Raw genomic sequence first — 25,258 nt, 5'->3', positions numbered from 1 at the left:
ATACCTTTGCCTGTGGCAGAAGTCTCTTTCGTGTAAAGGAATATATTACACATTTTTGGATCCATCCTGAATGTTGTCTCAGGTGCAGCAGTATTTGTTACCACTCCCTTAAGTGTTCCACATATCAGACATTCAGACGTGTGCCTAGAATGTCTAATTGTACTTTGGCTTAATTTACAACTGAACCATAAAAAAACTACTTACCACAATGAGTTGAACTTTATTTCGTTACTATTAATATCCCCAGAGATGCCCTGATCTCCCACTGTTATTTGAATAGATTGCTGATGAGTAAGTGAGCCTATGGCACGTCAAGTTGTGAGGTGGACAGTAGTTTTTGTTGGAGTGCAGACCGTGGGGGCTTTGCTGTTGCTTACCTGGTGAGTGGTAGGAGCTGATGCTTCCTGCTGAAGTAAGAGGGGGAGGGGGACAGGGAGGGTTGATGCTTGCTGCTGCTTGTGCATGGGAGGGGGAAGAGGAGGCTTTTGGGGTTCTAACATTTTTCTGTTATTCATTCTTTGGGGTTCTCTTCTGTTTTCGCGAATGTCTGTGAAGGATAAGAATTTCAGGTTGTATATTTTATACATTCTCTGATATTAAATGGAACCATTGAAATGAATGAAGTAGCACTTGCATCTTCTCTGGAGTTTCTGTCAATTGGACTCCAAAGCTATGGCAGGAGGTTGGGAAATCTTTACAACAACGTGAGAGAGCGTATGCTTTGCACATATGAGGTCTCTGGTTCAGTCTCCAGCATCTTCCGGGTGCAGTTCTGCTGCTGTCTGTAGGAAGTTTCTACATCCCCCCTCCACCCCACCCCCCCCATGACTGGGTGCTCCAGTTCCCTCCCACTTTCTAAAGATATATGGGTTGGTAGATCGATTGTTCACAGGGGTATAATTGGGTGAGTGGAACCATTGGGCTTGAAGGGCCTGTTCCCATCCTGCACCTATAAATGAACAAAAAAATCCATCTTATCTGCTGACTTCTATGATTGGTTTAAAGGTGAACTGAAGCTATCACTTGTCAAACTGCATTATTTCAAAATTTGTCCTGAGTTTATACTTAAATGAAACTGTCCTCATTGTGATTTTGAAGGCATTGTGATTTATAACTGGATAAGGATCTAAAACCAAGAGCTTATTTCCCATTTTTACAAACTATGAAATTAAACATGTGTAAATTGGAAATGGACTGTAAATGGCTGATTCTCCCTCCCACCCTGGAGAAGTCAGTAGGAGCAGCCAGCATTCTCAACCAAAAAATTTAAATCCTTTGAAAGAAATTGTTCAGTGTTTTCATATGTTAGGCAGACAGCAACAGTTGGCAAACTCAGAGAGAGCAGCCTGCCAGCAGCAAGAGAAGGCTTCCAGCATCCAAACAATTGCAGCTGCAGAGTAAATCAAAGAATGGTAGAGAACTGAAATGTGGCCATTTGGTCCATTATGCTTGTGATATACAAGTATATCTCTGGTAGACAAATCTAAAGTCTCAAGCCTTTACTCTTTTCTTAGAATCCTGTTTTTTTTTGTGATCGTCCTGTCTTTAACTAAATCTCATTTGAATTTCTTCCAATGTGCTGTCAAAGAGCACCCAAAATGTACAAAAATGCTTTTTTGTGTGGCAACACGACAATCATTTTTATTGTGTACTCTGGTTACGAATCCTTCTGTTGTTACTAATTAACTAAGATCTTGAGCAACGTGTACAAAATGGGGGAGAAACTCTGCAAGTCAGGCAGCATCTATGGAGGGGAATTAACAGTCGATGTTTTGGACTGAGACCCTTCGTCAGGAGATTCCTCCAGAATTTTGTGTGTGTCATCTACTTCTAGATGGTATTTGGTCTTGAAGGTTCGATCACATAGGGATCCACAGTGAGCAAGCCATGGCTGTAGGAAGGGGAGAGACAGAGAGAGAGTAGAGGATTGATTTTCAGATTTGAGGCCTATAACCAGTGTAGCATAGCTAATTTGCTTTTATGTATGATTCCATTTAATAAGAGTAAAAGTTTCCTTTTTTTTTTAAAAAAACTTCTGTTTGGTCTGCTACTATTGAAGATTTCCATAAAATTCCAGAGTACCCTATACATATAAATTCCTCAAACCTGTGCTATTTATTTCTTTTGTAGCATTTGACATTTTTCCAATGTAATTTTCATTTGAATACACAAGACACAAACTGCTAGAGGAACTCAGCGGGCTAGGTAGCCTCAATGAAGGTAAATGATAGTCCATGTTTCAGGTTGATACCCTTCATCTGGATTGACATTTATGTAGCACCTTTGATGGCCTCATAATATTCCAGTTGATGAAGTACTTCGAAGTGCAGTCACAGTTGCAATGCAGAGGTCTCTGTATATCTGCTGTGGGGAACAATGCTGGTACAGTATAGGTTCTGGTCTCCCAATCTAAGGAAGGATATGCTTGAGAAAGAGTGCAACAAAGTTTCACCATTTCAATTTCGGGGGCAAAAAGGCTTCCCATATGAATTAGATCAAATTAAGCATACTAAATATTATATTGAGAGAATAGGCAGGTTTTATTATTTCAACAACATTATATATTGTTGACACAAGAGATTCTGCAGATGCTGGAAATCCAGAGCAACACACACAAAATTCTGAAGGAACTCAGCAGGTCAGGCTGCACCTATGGAAGAAAATAAGCATTTCTCTGTCTGATGAAGGGTCTCAGCCTGAAACATCAAATGTATATTTTCTTGACCTGCTGAATTCCTCCAGTATTTGGTGTGTGTTCCATTATCTGTTGCTTGCAGGCCTGCTGAACCAGCACATACCCACCAACTAATACTCAAACCACAAGGAACTGAACTTTCTAGTTTATGTTTGTGTATAGTTTTTCATAAGTGCTATTGTATTTCTTAATTTTTCAGTAACATGAATCTCAAGGTCGTATATGGTAACAAACACTCACTGGTCACTTTAGTAGGTACACTTGACAGTGCAAATGCAATTATTTAATCAGCCAATCATGTGGCAGCAACTCAATGCATAAAAGCATGCTGAAATAGTCAGAGGTTCAGTTGTTCAGACCAAAATCAGAATGGGAAGAAATGACTTTGACCTTAGAATGATTGTTGGTGCTAGTCGTGGTGGTTTGAGTATCTCAGAAACTGCTGATCTCCTGCGATTTTGACGCACAACAGTCTTTAGAGTTAGTGGAGAATGGTGTGAAAAACAAAAAAAAAAAATCCTTTTTAAAGGCAGTTCTGTGCGCAAAAGCGACTTGTTAATAATAACAACAGAGGGGAATGGCCGAACTGGCCAAACTAGTTCAAGCTGACAGGAAGGCGACAGTAACTCAAATAATCACCTGTTACAGCAGTGGTATGCAGAAGTTCATCCCTTAATGTACAGCACATCAAATCTTGAAGTGAATAGGCCACAGCGGCAAAAGACCATGAACATACAGTCAGTGACTGCTTTATTAGGTACAGGAGGTACTAATAAAGTGGCCACTGTGTCCGTACTTTGATAATAAATTTTACTTTCATTTGGACTTTGGTTTTGACTTCAGCTGTTTCTCAATCCACAGATGCTGCCTGAGTTTTTATAGTAGCTTTAGTTTTTATTTCAGACTTCAAGCATCTGTAGCTTTTATTTGGTAAATAATTACATAAGAAACACGAGCCTGCCAAAAACCAGTCTAGCAACTAGAGACAATTCCCTGTTGTAAACAATTACAACCTGACTGTATTCCATACCCTTCTCTTCCCCTCAAGCTGATTCATTGTCAACCTTTCTGCAATACAGATTCTTGTACAAAGATTCTGCACTATCCAACACAATCATTCAAACCCACAGAAGAATTCCTCTACAAGACAAGAAAATCTGCAGATGCTCCAAGTCCAAGCAACACACAAAATGCTGGATGAACTTAACAGGTCAGGTAGCATCTACAGAAAAGAGTAAACAGTCGACATTTCGGGCTGAGACCCTTCATCAGGACTTCAAGTTCTCAGCCTGAAACATCAACTGTTTACTCTTTTCTATAGATGCTGCCTGGCCTGCTGAGTTCCTCCAATATTGTGCGTGAAGACTTTCTCTCTCTGCTAGACTGTCTGACCTCCAAAGGTAGCACAGAATCTCTTGCTGCTCACTGATTCATTTGCACAATGCTCACACAGAAAGTCCAGATGATTCATCAGCACATGGCTCCGTTTCCTTCATCTGTAGTCATCTCTGATACTAGAAGATAGCTAAGAGCATCTGTGTTTCCATGATATTTCCCTATTCTGGAAACAATGTATTCATCTGCTCTCAAGCTCAAAGCCCATCTGAGGCACTGACTTCATTTTATGAAACAGGGAAATTAGGGGCCTTTGTTACATCCATAAATGTACTTATGTGTGAACATAATAGACCTCTTATCTAGCTGCTGTTTGCTTTTTTGTTCATTTTTCCATTTTTTTCATATTTCCTTCTGGCAGAAGAGAAAGCCCTTCTGTCCACTAGCTCTCAGAGCAATCTCATCTATCCCACTCCCCACTTATTTCTCTCCACCTGTGCTTTCACACATTCCTCTGATTTTCCTATCGCCCACCTCTTCCAATAAAGATAAAGAAAACCAGCCTAATGGCCTGGGAGCAGAAACCAGTGTGCCCCTGGAAACCGACAAGATCACAACAGCATGCAATATCCATATGAAAAAAAAAGGCAAGATTCAGGTCACTGAACCACTTAGACAACAACTCTACCAGTTAGACCACCATTTCAAAATGTTTCTTCAACTTAACGCTTGTTCCTACAAGCATGTGCTTACTTTTTGAAAGTGATGTTTGGTTTGCTGGTTCCTAGTTCATGTTGTTACATGAAAGACAGTCTAACTTGCAAGTCCTGAATAGTTTTGGCATGTTGTATAACCACAAAAATTAACACTAATGAAAGAACATGGGGAGCCTGCAGATAAACCTCTGCTTTGTTTTACTTTTAGTGAGGGACGCACATATGACATGATGGCATAATGCATATGCCATTCACATACTTTTACATATAATCCACATGGAATTATATAAATAACAAAGAATGTTTACTCAAATACATTTACAATATTACTCAAGTATTACACAACACTCCTCCCTGCTTAGCTATAAACTCCAACCCAATATAGAATGCATTGCAACTTATATGCAGTATATATGTATACTGGGGAGGATTTCTTACTCTTGTAGAGTATGCCTTTCTTGACAAGGGGGTTCACTTTGCTTGGCATGTGAGACTTGTGGCTATGAAACAATCTTGGGTTCTAGGGCCCCTTCCAGGGTGGTTGTAGAGTTGACTCTGGGACTGCAGGAAGTGGTTGATGATCAGTAGTTGGGCAAAGGTAAGGTAAGGGGTGGGAAGTTCAAGGGGGTTATTAGAGGAAGTTTTTTTTTACTCAGTGGTTGGTGCATGGAATGCACTGCCTGAGTCAGTGGTGGAGGCAGATACACTAGTGAAGTTTAAGAGACTACTAGACAGGTATATGGAGGAATTTAAGGTGGGGGCTTATATGGGAGAGGGTCAGCACAACATTGTGAGCCAAAGGGCCCGTACTGTGCTGTACTATTCTATGTTCTATGTAAATTCTGTAAACTCTCTCACACATAAGTACCGGTTGAAATGCTTCACACCCCAAACTAGACTCAAGGCCTCTGTCAGTCTGTGTGAGATTTTTCTCTGCAGCGGTAAGGGAGCGTGATGCAAAGGCATTCACTTCCATCACTCATAACATGTGACATGACTGCACCTGTACCATAAGGCGAGGCATCACAGGACAGCTTCACTGGACAATGTGGATCATACGTGTGAGTACAGTGTCTGCCACCACCATTTCTTTTGCCTTTTGGAAGCCACCTCACACTGCTTTGTCCTTTGCCATGTCGTCCCAATCTGTAGTAATGAGTTCAAGAAGTGGAGCACAGTAGCCAGGTTTGACAGGAACCTGCTCTAGTAATTGACAAATCCTAAAAAGGACTGCAACTGGGACATGTCCTTTGGCCTCGGGGCATCCACCACTGCTTGAATTTTCTCAGCACATTTCTGTAATATTTGTGCATCAGTGGTGTGATCACAGTAAGTGATGCTTGGTTCAAAGAATTCACACTTGTTGCATTGTGCTCTGAGCCCATAATCTTCTATTTTTTTTTTAAACACGGTCTTGAGATTTTGGAGATGATCCTTGTCATCCTCACTGATAACAGTGATGTTGTCCAGGTAACACTGAGGGCCTGGGCAGGCTTGCAGTACCTGCTCCATAGCTTCCTGCCAGAGTGCAGGTGCTGATGCTACTCCAAAAACATGCCTATTATAGCGATAAAGCCCCTTATGAGTGTTTGTGGTGAGAAATACTTTGGATTCTTCTTCCATCTTCATCTCTTGTGGGCCTCAGCTAAATCCACTTTGAAGTGTTCCCCCCCCCCCCAGAAAGGTTTGCAAATATATCCATTATCCTGACCAGAGGGTATTAATCCGCTTTCAGTACTGGGTTGATGGTGACTTTAAAATTACCACTGGCCCTGACAGACCCATTCTTCTTGGCTACGGGGACCACTGGCATTGCCCGTGGTCTTCACTCAACCTTTGAAAGAATTCCTTTAGCCTCACTGGCTACTTTATCATAGATGGTATAAGGAACCAGATGGGCCTTGTAAAACTTGGGTGTGGTATTTTCATTTAATACTATTTTAACCGTCATATGTTTGAGTTTTCCAATCATCATAGCTTGTCACACCAGACAGCCAGCCACTCTAGAGTGGTTTGGTTGATGTTGAGCGGGTCAGTGTCAGCTATATCAGGTGAGAGTGGGCAGTTGCGCAGAACGTATTCAATGTTCTTCACCCTTTCGCCACACTCACAGGATTCACTGGTCTTTAAACCCCACTTCACCATATTGTCACCCCTCCTACAAACTCCCAGTCTCGCTCTGTTAAGAGTGCACCATTTCCGTCTGTCAAGCAGTGCCCCATCTGGTTACATTTCTGTGGGGTCTTGCACTTTATTGTTTGGTGTGGTTCTGGCTTCTGTTTGTTGCCAGAGGTCAATCCTGTATGTTTGGGGGGATGTTCCATGTTGTAGTTCCTCCACTGTAGCAAAGTTTTTCTTCGATTTTAGGCAGTTGGAAACTGGCACATGATGCAGTGGGTGCCGTGGATCTGAATTCTGTTTACCTTTTTCAATTTTTGTTGTAGTGTCTTCGGATCTCTGGAGGAGCAATGCCTGCAAGTCTGTAAGTGATGTTAGTGGGTGTGGGGCGCAGTGTGCCCGTGATTATTCGGCAGGCTTCATTAAGCAATGGGTCTATTTTCTTTGCATGGGCTGAACTGCCCCACACAGGTGCACAGTATTCTGCAGGTGCATAGCAGAGTGCTAGGGCAGTTGATCTAAGTGTGAGCATTAGCTCTCCATTTCATGCCAGCTAATTTTTTCAAGAGAATTGCGAGAGCCAACTTTCCCTCAGAGTATTTGGATGTGGGTGGCAAATGAAAGTGCCCTATCCAGTATCACGCCCAGGTAAATTGGAGTCGGATGGTGCTTGAGCTCCTTCCCACACCAGAAGATCTTGAGTTTCCGAGCTGCTTCTCGATTCTTCCCAGGTGGAATGCACACACTTGAGTTTTTGATGGATTTGGGTTCAGAGACCATTTTTCATAATACTGCTTCATTGCTTCAAGGACTGCTGTAAATCGTACTTCAACTTCTTGGAAGGAGTTAGCTTGTGTTGCTATGCATAGGTCATCTTCATAGATAAACTTGCATGTTAGGAAAGGTTGGTTGGTCGTTTGTGAAGACATTAAATAGTAGAGGTGCCAGGACTGATCTCTGTGGTAGTCCATTCTTTTGTGGACACCACCTACTCTTAATTCCATTCATTTCTACATAAAGTCTACGATTTTCTAGAAGGCTTCTTATTACTTTGACTGTGGTTTCATTCTTTAACATTTTAGATAATTTCAGCAGAAGGCCTCTGTGATTCAGTGTCGTATGCTGCTGTTAAGTCAACGAAGACTGCCCCTGTAATTTGTCGCATTTCAAAGCCATCCTCAATATACTGGGACTTGACCACAGCAAGAGCGGCCTGGCCTGAACCCGGCTTGGTCTGGTGTTAGAAGTTTTCCAATGCCATCCTTGAATACAGCTGTGGTATCATCTAGTACCTACCTTGATTTACTTTCAGTTGACTGTTGCAGGGGATGTGGCATGCAAATTGTGGATGGATTGCCAATCAAGTTGTAATTGTCTCAGCCAATCACAGCCCAACAATGCTAGTCTTCCTGTTTTCACTTTTCTAAAATTTCTATTGATGTAATAGCTTGCATGTTTGTGCAGCAGATCACATAATTCAAATTAGTTTGCAAATGTGAGGTGGTTGCAATGAAAGGAAAGAACGTGAAAGCTTTACTTGTGATTCTATTTAATTGAGAGTTTCAGTGAGACTGAACATATAACAGAACTGTACAGCAGAACAGGCCCAGTTGTTGTGCTGTACAGTTTCCTTTCCCTTCTTGACTGTTGGCAAAATATTCCATCACCCAAAATCCCTGAACTTTGACATACACATCTTTCTTCCTCACAGGAACATAAGAAATAGAAGCAGGAGTCAGCCATCTGGCCCATCAAGCCTGCTTCACCATTCAGCAAGATCATGGCTGATCTGGCCATGGACTCATCTCCACCTACCTGCCTTTTCCCCATAACCCTTAATTCCCCTACTATGCAAAAACCTATCCAAACTTGTCTTAAATATATTTACTGAGGGAGCCTCCACTGCTTCATTGGGCAAACAATTCCACAGATTCACCACTCTCTAGGAAAAGCAGTTCCTCCTCATCTCCATCCTAAATTTACTCCCCTGAATCTTGAGGCTATGTCCCATAGTTCTAGTCTCACCTACCAGTGGAAACTCTCCTGCCTCTATCTTATCTATCCCTTTCATAATTTTATATTTTCTACAAGATCTCCTCTCTTTCTTCTTGATTCCACCGAGTACAGTCCCAGGCAATTCTAACTCCCCTCAGTCTCTCACGTTAGCCCTGAGCTCCGACCAGCAGGCCTTTAAATGATTTAGATAATGACTACTCCTAAATGGTTCTCTCCACCTCCTACATAATACTGTTGCAATTAGCCTTTCTCCAATTTAGCACTTTTTCCAAGGCCCAGACTTATCCTGAACTACCTGAAAACTTATGATCACAGTTTCCAAAATGCTCTCCCACAGAAACTCCAATTGCCTGGACATTTTTTCATATTTCATCATACTTATATCTGACGTGCATTGAAGTAATACACTTCAGCCGACTAACCAAAGCACCTTCATTAACCTGGCCCTCTCTGTCCTATCCTTCACACTTAATTGACCTAACCTATAGCTTCCCCTCAATCCCTGCTGCTCTGGTTTCTACCAACCAATCCCTCAGCCCTACCTTTAATACTTGTTGTGCTAGTTTAAACTCTCCCAGGTAACACAAGCAAACCTCTCTTCTACAAAATTGGTACCTCTCTAGGTTGGGGTACAGCCATCCTTCTTGCTCTGGGAGAGGGTGCAATAATCCAAGAACTTGAAGACCTCCATCCTTCTCCAGTTGGAAACATGGCAAGAGGACCTGAAGTGAAGAAAAACAAAGAGAAGGTTACTGGGATACTTTGGCTGGCAGTATCCACATCCTGAAAGAGCACTGTATCTGGAGTAATGATTCTTTAAGGAGATGGTCACAGAGAAATGTACTTACTACCAGCGGAGCTTTGGCTAAAGATCTGTCCCAGGACCATAGACCATAAAAAAAAAGCAGAATTAGGCCATTTAGCCCGTCGAGTCTGCTCCACCATTTGACCCTGGCTGATTTATTTTCTCTTTCAACCCCATTCTCCTGCCTTGTGTAATCTTTGACACCTCCAGTAATCAAGAACCTATCAACCTTTGCTTCAAATATACCCAATGCCTTGGCCTCCATAATTGTCTGTGGTAATTACTTCCACAGGTTTACCACCCCCCGTTAATGCTCCACATTTCTGTTCTAAAGGGATGTCCTTCTATTCTGAGGCTGTGCCGTCTGGTTTTAAGTCCCCCACTTTCTATTGGGACAATCCTACTTGTAGCAGTCAAGGCCACAGTGGTTCTGAAAACAGCCTCTGGTGAGATACTTGTGATCTCAGTACAGTATTAGAAAGCCCAGCATGCAGACGTCTACACTCTTATCAACATGCACGACTGTAATATATTAGACATTGGCTACTTTTATTACAAATTTTAAAATGCTCCAGAGCAAACAGTGCGTCAGTTATCCGCTGTTAATGCAGGCTCGTCAATGTGCAATTCTAGAAGTGGAAGGCAGTAAACACTCAAGTTTGAAGACTAATTGTTGCTTCAATCAGCATTAAATACTGTATCTTTGGTGGGTGGTACCACTTACAAAATCACATCCTGACTTCATACTACATTGTTAAGCAGTGATGTTGCTGGAGTCTCACTTAATTATAATGAGATGTTAACGGCACTAGAACCAACAAACACAGGCACCTGGAACAGCACCCTCTTTGAATTTCTTGGCCCTTGGTTATATGAACCCTTCCCGTGCCTCTTTCTCTGAGTGGATGTTTTCAGTACTATTCCTGGCTCTCGCACAATAAAAGTCATTTTCCAATTTCTGAAATCTAAAGGTATTAAATAATCCTGATGCCCTTATTAGGAAAGAAGCAGACAATGGAAATGGAAAGTGACAAGCAATAATAGCCTAAAGGCTGGGCATTGAAGGCGAGTCTTAGGGCAAATAGCCCAATTAACAGTTTTTTTTCTAAATTTCTTGCTTTTTAAATTAGGAAACTGGTTAAATATTAAAGTGGCTGCTTTTTTTTTTAGGGTCAGTCTGTATAAATTGTTTAATCTTGTCATAATGGTTGGGATGATCTTAGTAATCACACTTCGGGAATGAAATCAGCTTTATAGAATGTCAAACATGCTTCAGCAAGTTGATCCACAGCACTGTCCAAACAGATTATTATGGTCTCAGTTTAGATTAATTGCTTATCTTGGGGTGAGCCAACCAGAGCAAAGAGTTAACAAGTTCAAGAGTCCTGCTGAAGGGCCTCGGTCTGAAACGTCAGCTGTACCCTTCCACAGATGCTGCCTGGCGTGCTGAGTTCCTCCAGCATTTTGTGTGTTTTCTCAAGATACTCACAGCTGATTTATGTTAGGAATGTGTTGAAAAGCCCAGGGAACAATGGGGCAACCATCACGCTAGAACAAATATTTAAACTGACTCTAATTCCCCCCCCCCCCCCAAATTATACTTTATTGTTAAAATTTTCAGTTACACAGTTTAGGGGAATCAAATGCCATTGCTCACTTCTTCTTAGGCAGTCTCTAGGATGAAGGATGGCTTGCTTCCACTCTGATGTTATGGGTTATGTGGTAGCTGATGAGCAACTGCAGATTCTTCCACGGGTGACACAGAGAGTGCCCAAAGAGATGGCGATTGGGAGTAGGGGGATAGTTTGTGAGATGCTGCATTCCTTTTGCCACTTGCACAGAACCTCTGTGCTCCTGATGCATGCATTTGACGTTCCCAGTACCATTGCAAATGCTCCTTCTCTGCTTTGAGCAATTATAGAGCAGAGATTCTCAGGAGATCTTGTGTGTGTGTTTTTTGTTGGGAAGGTTTGAACAGATTCATGAATCTTTCCTTCAATCCAGCTGGAAATCTGTTCCCAGGACTAAACTCAGCCAAGTCAAAGGCTGACATATTGCCTTCAATGTTGAATTTCATCATCGGTGTCTACCTTCACTTTGAAGACATGGGAGGGTCTCATCATTTCATGGATCTTTACTGTTGGTAGGCAGTATGTAGGAGGGGTGTGTCATGGTCCAGTCTGTGAAGTCCGTATTTCGGTTCACGGTCCGGTCCATCGACCCTTGCTCCAGGTTTTCCTGCCTATCCTGTTTGTCTTGTTGAGCTCTAATTGAGTCAGCTGATGCTCGTAGCATCTGGTTGCATAAATACCTTCAGAGACCAGGGTGTGGCTGCTGGATTGTTCTTGTCCTTGCTCCTTGTATCCCTTGCTCTGCCTTCTGTTTCCTCGCTAGGAGCCTTGCCTTGTCTTGCCGGTAACTCTCGCCTCACCTGAAGTTCCTGCCTCGCCTTGCATTGCCAGAAGACTTGCCTTGTCTTGCCGGTAACTCTCGCCTCACCTGAAGTTCCTGCCTCGCCTTGCATTGCCAGAAGACTTGCCTTGTCTTGCCGGTAACTCTCGCCTCACCTGAAGTTCCCGCCTCACCTTGCATTGCCTGAACTCTTGCTCATCTCGCCTGCAGTCTTGTCCTGGAGCCACCCTGTACCTAGCTCCCTTCCTGTCCCTTGCCTCCGCCCAGGTAAGCCAGGCCTTCTTGCTGTTACCTGGGGTTGGTTCTGTCCCTTGCCTCTGTCGGGTGGTGATCCGCACCCTGCCCAGGAGTACCGTGCCCTGTCCAGGAGGAGCCTGCCTCCAGCCTTGCCTCAAGTCTCCTGCCTCTAGCCTGAAGATTCCAGCCTCGTCCTTGCCTAGCTCTGGGGTCCGAGCCAGAGGCAAGACCCAGGTACTTCCACTTCCACAAATACACTAGCGTCCAACATTTCCGAAGTTAGTTCTGCTGAGACAAGCAAGACTGCAACGTTGTCCTGAAATTCTGTTCAATCTTTCCCTCAGTAGCATGACACCCCATCTTCAACAAACTTGTATGATGTGAAATTTGTTGTCTTGTGGCAGCAGTGCAGTGCAAAGACAGGCTGTAAAAATTGCTATAACTTGCAAAATAAACAGTGCAAAAAAATGGCATGGTTTGCACACACAAAAATACTGGAAGCGCCCAGCAGGTCAGGCAGTATTTATGGAAGGGAAAAAGTAGTCGACACTCCGGGCTAAGGCCTTTCATCAGTTCCAGAAAGGAATCGGGAGAAAACAGTAAGAAGGTGCAGGGAGGTGAAGGAATTCAAGCTGGGAAGTGATAGGTGAGCCACAGTGAGGGATAAGGTGGGGGTGATTGAGGGGGATGAAGTGAGAAGCTGGGAGGTGAGAGGTGAAAGGTCTAAAGGGCTGCAGAAGGAGTCACATAAGAGGAGAGCTGACCATGGGAGAAAGGGAAGGAAGAGGGGCATTGGAGGAAGGTGATGGGCAGGTGGAGAAGGGTTGAGGGGGAGCTAGAATGGAAATGGAAGGGAGAGGAGGGAGAATTTACCAGAAATGAGAAAAATCACTGTTCATGGCATTAGGTTAGAGGCTATCCAGGTAGAATAGGAGGTCCTGACAAAGGGTCTTAGCCTGAAACGTCGACTGTTCCTCTTCCTAGAGATGCTGCCTGGCCTGCTGCGTTCACCAGCAACTTTGATGTGTGTTGCTTGAATTTCCAGCATCTGCAGAATTCCTGTTGTTAGAATAGCAGGTGTTGCTCCTCCACCGAGAGTGGCCTCACTGAAGCATTAGAGGAAGCAAAATGAGGTAGTATTCAAGGGCCTTTTAGACACCTGTTGGCGGAGGGGAAGAAGCTATTTCTGAATGTTGTTCGTCCATCATTGTCGTCGTTGATGAAGACCTCGACACCATTAGTCACTTTGAGACTGGATGCGGTGTGTCCGAAGATGACTGGTCAGGCCAATTCGAGCACGGAATGTCCTGGCACATGTTGGGCAGACGTGTGTAGGCTCTGCAGTTGTTGCGCTGGTGGCTCTGGACTTGCGCAGCTCGCGGTTTTGTTGTTTCAGCCATGTGCCTTGATTCGTAAGCTTCACAGCCCTTGTGGATCAGGCCACACCAGGTAGGGCGGTTTTGTGCCAGCATTTCCCAAGAGGTTCTATCTATGTCAGGCGAATTCGGGGAGGCCTTTAGTGTGTCTTTGTAATGTTTCTTCTGCCTTCTATGTGAGCATCTTCCAGCAGGGAGTTCCCCAAAAAGGAGCTGCTTGGGTATGAGCTGGTCGGGCATGCGCATGACATGACCTGCCCACCCGGGCTGTGCTCTCATCAGCAGGGTGTGGACTGATAGTAGACTTGCTCTAGAGAGAACTTCAGTGTCTGGTACTTTGTCTTGCCATCTGATGCCTAATATTCTGCGAAGACAAGTCATGTGGAAATAGTTGAGCTGTCTTTCAAGCCTTCGATACACAGTCCACGTTTCACAGGCATACAGGAAATAGGCTCTGTAGACCTTCAGTTTTGTTGGACCGGTTCCTCGATGTTCCCATACAGCGGAGCGCAGTCTACTGAAAGCAGAACTTGCCTTTGCTATTATGCAGTTTACTTCGGTATCAATAGTCACTGCTCGGGGGAGGGTGCTGCCAAAGTAAGTAAGCTGGTCCACCGCCTGTAGTTTCTGTCCTTTGACTAATTTTTGGTTGTGTACGGTGCATGAAAAGCAGGCTGGCGCATGACTTCCGTCTTTTTGATGATGATAGTGAGTCCAAAGTTGTCACAAGCCACGGAGAATTTGTTCATATTGACTTGCATCTCTGGCTCCGAGCCATCAATCAGGGCGCAGTCATCGGCAAAGAGGAAGAATATGAGGAGTTAATACCTGTTGGCGGAGGGGAAGAAGCTATTTCTGAATAGTTGGTGTGGGTCTTCAGGATTCTGTACCGCCTCACTGATGGCAGTGATCCGGAGGGATTATGGCATTGAACTAACCTTTAGGACTAATAGGAAAGATTTAAACCAACACCATCTCTTCTCCAGATAAAAGGCCACACCAACCTCGTCTTGCTGTAATATACTTACAATATTTAGATAATATGCATTTGGAGGCTGAACTCTATCCAAATAATAATCAACTCGCAACACAGTTACCTCAGGCCAAGCCCCAGAGAAAGATAACTTGTTTCTCAGGAGAAATAGTACGTCATTCATTTTAATACTTTTGAAAGTTCAGCCTCGATTATTTCCCCAGTAACTAAAATTTTTAAAAATTGCTTAATAACTTTGAATTTATTAATTGAAATGTATTTGATTATTCCTGCCCAATTTTCCTAAGTGCTTTGTTGGGGAGGGTGGTAGTGGGCGGGGGAGATGCGTGGAGTTAAATGCAGACTTCGTGAAATCGTAGAGTATTTCCGAAACCATCTGAGTTAAAGAGAATTAACACATCAATAATTGTCAAATTAAGCACCAGCGAGAACCTTCAGTGGAATGTCAGTAAATAGTTGCCGACTGAAACTACTAATAGCGTTTGAGACAAAGACTTTCTGTTAAGTTACAAAGAAGACATGAAGAAATTTTAGAAAGTAGTTGATTGCATCATGCTGTTCTTAAAGTAGCAAAATTCAGTTTATATGTGACAAAATTAAAAAATAGAAAATATAAGCTTAGCAGCGTGTATAGAAAGAATAATTCAGACTGAAGACTTGTATACAGTACAAGGTTAAAATACAAATAGATCACCATTAAGATTTCAGATTCTAAAATAAGGTTCCTTTAACTACTCTGACACCGAGACAGAATGAGAACACCCATCGTTTCTTGCTTGCCAATACCCTGTCATTGACGTACGACTCCGTGAGAAGAACTTGCGCGCTGTGGGCAGTGTTGGCGGCAGAGGCAGCGAGGGGCAGTGTGTGGTTCGGCGAGCAGCGTGGTTGCATCCTGAGCGACTGGGTTGCCTGTGTGTCGGTGCTTGGACTTTCAAAACAAATTCCAGTTTAGGCTGAGCTCATTTTGACGGAACCAGGGTTAAATTCCTTTTCAGCCAGGCGAGTACCTTTAGATTTCTTAAAACTATTTCGTACTTCCATATTTTGGCTGTCGAAACCTGCTTTATTTTTGTTTTGTTTTATATCGCATTGATTGTAAGAACATATATGATATAAATCAAAAGGTAGCCTTCCTTTTCCATGAGTGGGGGATGATGACCTCGCTTAAAATCAGACTAACAAGGCGTCAGAAACTCGCTCATCGGTGTCTTTCTCCGAACCGTCACATATAACTATCGATCAGAACGGGGAAAAACGTATCTGCCAATTTTCAAGTGTAGCCACTTGTATTCCCTTAATTCGATCATCAGCTTTAACAAATCAAAATTGGAAGTGATTACAAGTTAGTCTGAATTAAAAAAAATCGCATGGCAATATTTATGTTAGAAATATTAGTTATCTCAGTTGGTGTTCTAAAGTGTCCAGCGTCTCTCGCCCCGAGAAGTCAAAATGATCGCAAGGGGACGAGCGAGCCGAGTGGAGGGGGAAATCAAGATAAACTGATATCATCAGCTGTGTAATCTCCGTTTAAAATCTTGCGTCCCTAAATAATGAATAATTTAAGATAATGCAACTCTCGCGTCGCCTAGCGGCTTAATATAGGGGGTGATAAACCCCTGCCCGGCCAAACTTATGAAATCTCGTTTGGGTGGATGCTGCGCGATGTGTCCCCTCAGCACCCCGAAATAACAAACAGTACACAATATGCGATTAAACTTTATAACTCTTACTTTGACTATATGGTTAGTAGAGAAACGAAATTTTTAAAAAGGGGGCCCCAAATCTTATTAAACAGTCTGTGCGCAACGTTAGAACTCACTCATAGGCCGATGGGTCCCCATCGTCCTCCGATCGTCGCTGCCCTTCAGACCCTCACTCCGAGTCCACCTCGTCCGGCGGTCTACCAAATCTCTACATTCGCGTCTGTTTTTTCCTTCTCCCTCTCCCGCAAAAGCCCGCGAAATCCATTGCTTCCAGATTCGCAAGACGGGGCAACAAATTCCTGATTGGCTAATATGCAGGCCACAATCCTGTTATCTCCAGCTACAAACCAAACATTGTTGCTACAGAGAAACCATTAAATTCAGCAGTGAACATTACAAAAAAGTCAGTACATCAGCAGTGAAACCTTGCAGCGCATTACAGCAAGTTATTGGTATAATACGCCTTTAGGGATCTAGTTGTTCCAGTTCCAGTTCTCAAGATGTTTGGAGACAATTCTGCCTCTTCTGGTAGAGTTAATATTCAACTGACAGGAGTTGCAGCCAAGCCCTATTCAGTTCACCTACAATATCGTTACGGCCTCAGTCTGTGATGATCAAACTTTCCACAAGTCTGATTCATTAAATTACCCATCAATCAGTCTTCCCTTTAATCACGTGGGTGCTGGACGATATTGGACAATTATTGCACCTGTTATTAGTGCATGGTTTTCCTTCCGCCTGATCATTTAGTTTCAGACATTTTTACACCAAAATGAACAGAATTCCAGATGTGACATGTGATATCAAGATACTGCAGAGCATGGGGTCACCAAGCCCTAGGAAAACTGCAGTCTGGTAATCTCTCTACTGGTTTTTATGCTGTATATCAACGATTTAGATGATGGAGCTTTGTTGTCAAGTTTGCAGATGATGCAAAGATTGGTGGAGGGGCAGGTAGTGTTGAGGAGACAGGTAGGATGCAGAGGGACATGAACAAATTAGGAGAATGGGCAAGAAAGTGACAAGTGAAATAACAATGTTGGAAAATGCATGGTCATGCACTTGAGTAGTAGGAATAAATGTGAGGACCATTTTCTAAACAGGGAGAAAATCCAGGAATCGGAGATGGAGGGACTTGGGAGTCCTTGTGCATGTCATAAAGTGGTGCTGGGAGGACCCAAATGCAAGACACAGACACTGAAGTACTAGAAACAGGACTTGACTAGAGAGCTGGGACAAGAACATAGACTTGGGCTAGGACATTGGCTAGGCAAGCAGGACCAGGACTAGGAACTGGGAACTAGGAGCCTGGGCTTGGACTCCGAGCCAGAGACTGGACAAGGACCCAGAACCTGGGTCTTGACTCGGGCTCAGACCCCAGAACTAGGAGAGGACATGACATGGATACAGGACTGGACATGGCTTGGGTTCCTCAAGGCAAGGACATGACAAGGCTTGGGTTCAGACTCTGAGCCAGAGACTGGACAAGGACCCAGAACCTGGGTCTTGACTCAGGCTCAGACTCCAGAACTAGGCGAAGACATGACATGGTCTTGAGAGACAGGACTAGGCAAGGCTACAGGACAGAATGAGAGACTCCTGGGCAGGACAAGGGAACTCCAGCACAGGACAAGCCTTGGACTTGGGACAACAGGAACCTCAGAACCTTGGACTCTAGACAACAGGAACACAGAACAGGGCCTTGCTGTTGGGGAGGACAGGAACACAGGGTCTTGGACTTGAGAGACAGGACCCCTCCTTGGGATCAGGACTTGAGGGCAGGGCTCTACACAGAATGCTGAACACATCAAGACAGTTCCCAACACTAGGTAGCAGCAAACAGTCAGACCTACCTAGCAAAGGCATGGACACAGACAGTTCCATATCTTGACACAGCAAGGCTACAGTCTCACTCCAGTGGTTGAACTTGACAAGATTGCAGGCAAGGACAGGATACTGAAGAGACAAACCAGCCACCACACTCACACTCAGGGCCACTTATATTCCCAGCCCCAAGATGAGCATCAGGTGCCTATGATTAAGCCCAATTGAAACAAGGGACAGCCGGAAGACCTGGAGTCCGGAGTCCACAGACAGGACCGCGAACCAGAACATGGACTTCATCGACTGGACCATGACTGTGCGGAATACCCTGAAGGTTAACTTGCAGGTTGAGTTGGTGGTGAGGAAGGCAAATGCCATGTTAGCATTCATTTCAAGCGGTCTAGAATACAAGAGCAAGGATGTGATGCTGAGGCTTTATAAGGGACTGGTGAGGCCTCACCTTGAGTATAGTGAACAGTTTTGGGCTCCTCATCTTAGAAGAGATGTGCTGGCATTGGAGAGAGTCCAGAGGAGGTTCACAAGGATGATTCCAGGAATGAAAGGGTTATCATACGAGGAACGTTTGATGGCTCTGAGTCTGTACTCACTGGAATTCAGAAGGATGAGGGGGATCTCATTGAAACCTTTCAAATGTTGAAAGGCCTAAACAGAGTAGATGTAGAAAGGATGTTTCCCATGGTGGAGGACTCTAGGACAAGAGGCCACAGCCTCAGGATAGAGGGGCACCCTTTCAAAACAGAGATGCAGAGAAATTTCTTTAGCCAAATGGTGGTGAATTTGTGGAATTTGCTGTCACATGCAGCTGTGGATACCAGGTCGTTGAGTGTATTTTAGGTTCTTGATTGGACATGGCATCTAAAGCTATGGGGAGAAGGCTGGGAACTGGGGTTGAGGAGGAGGAAAAAAAAATCAGCCATGATTGAATAGCAGAGCAGACTCAATGGGCCAGATGGCCTAATTCTGCTCCTATGTTTTATGGTCTTATGGCTGGAATCAAAGGAAAATGATAGATAGCAGGTGGTGGTTAATCATCTCATTCCAGGGAATTGCTGCAGGAGATCATCACAGTACCAGGCTCAAACATGTTCAGCTATGCTATTAATGGCACGTACTCCATCATTAGATTGAAAGTGAAAATTACATAGCACTCAATTGCATGGAGTAATTCATAAGATAATGAGGCCCTTCATGTAAGTATATAGTTTAAAGCATTCATGGTTGAAAGGTGTGCCTTTCAATCTGTTTTGGCCTCAATTTGTTTATGGGAGTTTACAGACCTTTAAGATTTGCATTAATCCCTAAGAAATTTTAACTGAAGCAGTAGAGAAAAAAAATAATTTGCTGTGTTTACAACTCCATAATTCTGTGCTGTGTACATTAACATAAATTTACATTGACATTAAAAAAGTGTTACATAATCATGCAGATTGGGTAGAATCACACAATCAAACTAAAATAATATCTATACTGTACATTTGACCCATAGGAAAATGCTTTAGTTTAATCAGATATTCTGTTCAAATGTAAGTTTGCTCGTACCTCCATAACTACCTCCAGTCTGCTGACCATCAGATCTTAGCATTCCTTCAGTTTTGTCCCCCTTGTGCATTCCTGGTTTCCTTGGCCCAAGAACCCTACTGTCAGGAAGCCTTGTTAAACATAATCCTAATATTGTCAAGTAGGAAGTTTGCTTTGCATGAGGTGGTTCTTGGAAAGGATCACGTTTGAGATGTTGCTTGATGGCAATTATCCCACAGAAGCGTTGTGAAAATTTATTGTTCTGAATCCTGTTCTTGGCTGTTGGCATACACAGTTACTTGATCTGCCCATAGCAGGTTGAAAAGTCTAGATTTGGACAAGCTTATCATCTCCATCAGAAGTTGTCATATATAATAAATAAAATTTAAAAATCTAGGTCGCCTAAGACTTTTGCACAGTACTGTATTTGCCGATGTGAAGCTGAGAGTGAGTTTGTAAATTCGGTGGGAGCAAAGGATGTTGGGAATGGTGAGGGAGGCAAGGTCATTTGGTTAAAACAATTGGTTTATTGATCATTACAAAATGTCTCTCTGGTGCTTCCCACTCCCTCCCCTCTCCCTTCTCCTTTTCCCAACTATGATTCCCCTCTCGTGCTCCCTTTCCACTCTCAGTCCGCAGCAGAGACCCATATTCAGTACATCATCACTCACGTCTGTTATGAAGCTTGTTGTTCTCTTTTGAGGTGCAATACATACAATTACTACAGTACTGTGCAAAAATAGTCATGCACTTTGGTAGTAGAATGCACGGTAATTATGGGAAAGATTGAAGGGAAGAAAGCAAGAGGAAGACAAAGACAAATGATGATGGAGACAGCAGCCAGAGAACTGGAAATGAATACCAATGAATTGATCCACTTGACCCGAAACAGGAGTGCGTGGGCCATGGCAGTCAAAGCTCAAACTGGGCATGGCACCTGATGATGATGATGACAGTACAAAATTCTTAGGCTGTATATGTGCCTAATTCTTTTGCACAGTACTGTGTGTTGCTAGGGAATGTTGTTATTTTAAGGTCATCAGATTCAAATGTAAAAAAAATGCAGGAGACACATCTTTAAATTCGTTATTTGTGTAATAAATTAACATCCATGCCTAACAAAGCAGATCATATCTTGAGAGTTTCACGGTGGCTCCCTAAATCCTATGATGTACGGAGCAGGAATGTGATAGGGAAGGACTGTTTGACATCAAGATTTGCTTTACTGATTAAGGCACCTACAATAATCTCTTTCTGCTCGTAAGCATTCCTTAGGGCAAATAGAAATTCTTTCTGTTGTTAGTTTCCTTTGGGCTATAATGAGTACCATTGCAACATGCCTTTAAGGGGAGAAGAGGGAAATAGTTGTGAAAAACAATTGCGCATAAATTCAATGTTATTTAGCAATACAGTATTCATTTAATTTCAATTTCTGGAACTGCTTTGAGCTATTTGTGGTAAAAGGCTAAAAGCAGGATTATTATTCTTCTTGAGAAAAATATTTTTGTGTCTTGACCGGAGCATTTGTGCAAAGAAGCCGGCAGATCGTGTAGTGGCATCAGTACCGGACTTCGAGGCAAATGGTCCCGAGTTTACCTTGCACACTTTCCATCCATGCTGGGTTGAGCATTGAGCTAGCAACCCCACCTCATAGAAACCAGATGGAAACGGCAGGAATGCTCCCGCTGCGCCACAAGGCATGGAAAGGAACAGCAACAATTTGCGGTGAGAGTTGCCGATGACTTGGAGCTCAGCCTCGGAATTCATGCAGATGTGGGCATCGTACTGCACAGCCTCTGGGGTTGAGGTGGCCATATTTCTGGTGTGGAGATGTGATGTAGGCTTGAGACATTTCCTGTTTGTCCCGTGGATTTCCCCCTGAAGCAGCAGGCCTGTTGGTGGGGCAGTGCAGCTTTACAGTGAGATTGAAAAGAGTGTGACATAGTGAAGCAGCCTTGCTTGGCTCTGGAGCGAACTGATGACGAACTGGTTGCAAGGTGTCAACTATGAAATTCACTATAACAGCGGTCCCCAACCACCGGGCCGCAGAGCATGCGCCACCGGGCCGCAAGGAAACGATATGATTTGGCGATATGAGTCAGCTGCACCTTTCCTCATTCCCTGTCACGCCCACTGTTGAGCTATTACACGCGTGTTGTCCATGTCAGCGCGGGAAGGAGATTAACTCCTTGAGCTTGCAAATGACGACGGGCTGAAAAGTCTGTTTGACGTAACATCTCTGCCGGCATTCTGGATCAAAGTCAAGGCTCAGTATCCTGAGAGAGCCACGGAAGCACCGGAAACATTGCTTCCACTTCCAACATATCTCTGCGATGAACGTAACAAAAACTAAATTGCGGATTAGACTGGACATAAGGAACCCCGTTCGAGTATCGCTGTCCCCCATCACCCCTCAATAGGACCGTCTCGTTGCAGGGAAACAAGCCCAGGGCTCCCACTGATTCAGTGATATTGGTGCGTTGCAATGATTTTATAAATTCATACGGGGAAAATATGCGCTGTGTTTAATATCCAAACGTTACTTAAAATGTTATGATGCTATTGACTTATATAACTATATAACAATTACAGCACGGAAACGGGCCATCTCTGCCCTTCTAGTCCGTGCCGAACATTACTCTCACCTTGTCCCACCGACCTGCACTCAGCCCATAACCCTCCATTACTTTCCTGTCCATATACCTACTCAATTTTTCTTTAAATGATAATATCGAACTTGCTTCTGACACTTCTACTGGAAGTTCGTTCAACAATTACTTCAAGCTCCCCTGTCCTCCCCTGATAATTGACTTATCGCTATATTCATGCGAGGAAAATGCGCTGTGTGTTTAATATTAAATTCGTTAGATAAAGCCTTTTAGAAACGAAATTGAGTGTATTAGCCACTTATCACCGATATTCCGGTCGTGATTAACACCCCCGAACAGAATCGCCAAAAATGATTTGTGGAAAAATAATCAGCAGGAGCACGCATGCGCAAATCACTCATGCGCACTGGTGCCCGCGCAAGGCTTCATGGTCATTGTAGTCTTTCTTGGGTAAACGCAATGTATTTGACTGCTACTCTTGTCCGTTGGCAACCATTCCGCCCCCACCCCCCCCCCCGTCGGCCGGTCCGCAAGAATATTGTCAACATGAAACCGGTCCGCACTGCAAAAAAGGTTGGGGACCCCTGCACTATAACATTCAGTGCTCTTAGTTGTTTCAGATTAAGATATCAAATCTTGGACAAAAGGCCAGGTCTAATGAAAGCAACACACATCAAAGTTGCTGGTGAACGCAGCAGGCCAGGTAGCATCTCTAGGAAGAGGTACAGTCGACGTTTCAGGCCGAGACCCTTCGTCAGGACTAACTGAAGGAAGAGCTAGTAAGAGATCTAATGAAAGCTTTATTCCCCACTTTCCTATATGCTTTGGGACTAGAAATATCTATGAAACACTTAAGCAAACTGGCAGGATAATAACAAAGTATCTGCAAAAATCCTTCATATTTACTGTAGCAAGGGTAAATCTATAACCACGTCTCTCTTAGGACAATACACCCAAGGTTTGAGGCTCCCTCGGGCAAGCCACATCACGGCTCAACCATCTGATTCAATTCAATTCAAACTTGATTGTCATTTAATCATACATGAATATAGCCAAACGAGACAGTGTTGCTCTGGGGTCAAGATCCAAAGATGCTTTACCAACGGACACACACAGTAAGCACACCCAAAATCAGAATCTAGTAAATGAGTTCCAGCGCCACCCCACCCCACCATGACACTGTAGCTTGATGCCCAGTCTTTGCACGTACAGGCCAACAAACCCATAAACCCATATCGAATATCAGTAAAACTCCAAATGACACAGAACATGACCCTTCCTGCCCAGCAATATCATCTGTCAACCAGCCCCTGACGCTCACTAGGCAAATCCCTGGCTTTGAGGCCCAGTCCTTCGTGTATTCAAGCACATATAGAATATTAGTAAAAACACAACCAGACAAATAAATATGGATATAGCCCAGACCCCTTAGTCTATTTTAAATCTTCAGTTGCCACAACTGCAATATCTTCATGGGAAGAGATTACCAGGTGCATAGAGAAAAGATTCAAGAACGTCCTCAAAAGTTGCTTGAAAAAATTGCAGCATTTCTACTTTTTCCTGGGAATCATTGGTGCTTGACTGCTGAAAGTGGAGAAGGAGCATTTAGAATAGTATTGAGAAACTTGACTTTGTGCATCTGAGGCACAGAGAAGCTCAGGGTAAATCACCTCAGCAGGTCAGGCAGCATCTATGGAAAAGAGTAAACAGTCAACGTTTCGGGCCGAGACCCTTCATCAGGACTGCAGAAAAAATATGAGGAGTAAGAAGGCGGGGGTGGGAGGAGCAGAAGAAGAAACACAAGGTGGTAGGTGAAACTCGGGGGGGGGGTGGAGGGGTGAAGTAAAGAGTTGGGAAGTCGGTTGGTGAAAGAGATACAGGGCTGGAGAAGGGGAAATCTGATAGGGGAGGATAGAAGGCCATTGAAGAATGGAAAGTGAGGAGGAGCACCAGAGGGAAGTGATGGGCAGGCAAGGAGACAAGGTGAGAGAGGGAAATGGGAATGGTGAAGTGGGCAGGGGGAAGTTCGAGAAATTGATGTTTATGCCATCAGGTTGGGGGCTACCCAGATAGAATATGAGGTGTTGCTCCTCCAACTTGAGTGTGGCCTCATCATGGCAGTAGAGGAGGCCGTGGACTGACATGTTGGGATAGGAATGGGGAATTAAAATGGGTGGACACTGGGAGATCACACTTTTTCGCTTCACCGAGCACCTACACTTCATTGTCCAGCGCATAATTCTCCATAACTTCCGCCACCCCCAACGGGATCCCACCGTCAAGCACATCTTTCCCTCCCCCCCCCACCCCACCCCACCCCCCACTTTCTGCTTTCTGCAGGGATCTCTCCCTACATGACTCCCTTGTCCATTCATCGCTCCCCACTGATCTATCTCCTGGCACTTATCCTTGCAAGTAGAACAAGTGCTACACCTGGTCCTACATCTCCTACCTCACTACCATTCGGGCCCCAAACAGTCATTACAGGTGAGGTCACACCTCACCTGTGATTCTGTTGGTGTCATATATTGTATCCGGTGCTCTTGGTGTGAGCTCCTGTCTATCGGTGAGATGTGACATAGATTGGGAGACCGCTTCATCGAGCACCTACACTCCGTCCACCAGAAAAAGCAGGATCTCCCAGTGGCCACTCATTTTAATTCCACTTTCCATTCCTATTCCGATATGTCCATCCATGGCCTCCTCCACTGTCACGATCAGGCCATACTCAGGTTGGAGGAACAATGCCTTGTAATCCGCTGGGTAGCCTCCAACCTGATGGCACGAACATTGATTTCTTGAACTCCCGGTAATGCCCCTCACCTCTCCTTCACCATTCCCCATTCCCTTTTCCCTCTCTCACCTTATCTCTTACC

The 25,258-nt window shown here is 43.9% G+C and overlaps 1 protein-coding gene across 4 annotated transcripts in view; it reads left to right on the top strand.

Annotated features, from left to right (window-relative positions):
* chst6 (carbohydrate sulfotransferase 6) overlaps positions 1 to 25,258 on the top strand; it is a 95,982-nt gene that overhangs the window by 6,866 nt on the left and 63,858 nt on the right. For 2 of the 4 annotated variants that reach the window (XM_063067085.1, XM_063067081.1), the window contains exon 1: positions 15,556 to 15,706. The exons of the other annotated variants lie outside the window; for them this stretch is intronic. The gene's annotated coding sequence lies outside the window, so the exon portion shown is untranslated. Of the gene's footprint in view, positions 1 to 15,555; positions 15,707 to 25,258 lie in introns of those variants that run through there. 4 annotated transcript variants of the gene reach the window in all.

The sequence above is a fragment of the Mobula hypostoma genome, chromosome 14 (genome assembly GCF_963921235.1).
Source record: "Mobula hypostoma chromosome 14, sMobHyp1.1, whole genome shotgun sequence".
In the NCBI taxonomy this organism is placed as follows: Eukaryota; Metazoa; Chordata; class Chondrichthyes; order Myliobatiformes; family Myliobatidae; genus Mobula; species Mobula hypostoma.
The sequence above is the reverse complement of the archived record's forward strand: the minus strand, read 5'-3'. Positions and strand labels throughout refer to the sequence as shown.